Source organism: Bison bison, unplaced genomic scaffold (assembly GCF_000754665.1).
Source record: "Bison bison bison isolate TAMUID 2011002044 unplaced genomic scaffold, Bison_UMD1.0 scf7180017864340, whole genome shotgun sequence".
In the NCBI taxonomy this organism is placed as follows: Eukaryota; Metazoa; Chordata; class Mammalia; order Artiodactyla; family Bovidae; genus Bison; species Bison bison.
Window position 1 is genome coordinate 5,135,750 of NW_011494912.1, and position 562 is coordinate 5,136,311.

The window sequence follows — 562 nt, forward strand, 5'->3', positions numbered from 1 at the left end:
GCAGGGCAGGACAGGACATGAAGGTGACTGAGCCAACGGGCACCTGATCAGGCCCGGGGGAGCTCACAGCTTCTGATCAGCTGTCGGCTGGACTCCTTCAGGTGGGCTCGCGTTGAGGAAATGCCTGGTGCAGGTCCGGACAAACACCGTGACTCGTGGCCTTTGTGTATTCCCGGAGCTTGGGCTGGCTTTTTGGAGAGGCCTGGGAATTAGAGATGGATAAGACACACCCACAGATCTGTAGCAGTGGTCAGGGTGGTGAATGGCCTGCACTGGCCGAGGAAGGGGGACGAAGCCTAGAGGGTGGCTCCCGAGCGGGACTGTGAACAGGATTCACCACCCAAGGAGTCCAGACTGCGGCTGAGACTTGGCTGCAGTCCCAAGAGCCTGGCATGTCCCACCACACCGGCACCTTTCCCGTAGGGTCACTCAGTGAGGGCAGGCTGCTCTGTGTCCCCTGGTCATCGTCCCTCCACTGCAGACTCCAGTCCCAGGCCTGTGCCCAGAAGCAGGAGAGGAGGCCACCTACCTTTCAGCGTGCTACCATCACCTCCTTCGTATC

General features: G+C 60.5%; 1 protein-coding gene across 4 annotated transcripts in view; it reads left to right on the top strand.

Moving 5' to 3' along the window:
- The window catches only part of RHBDD2 (rhomboid domain containing 2), an 8,897-nt gene that overhangs the window by 6,410 nt on the left and 1,925 nt on the right, over window positions 1–562 (top strand). The gene's annotated exons all lie outside the window — the stretch shown is intronic.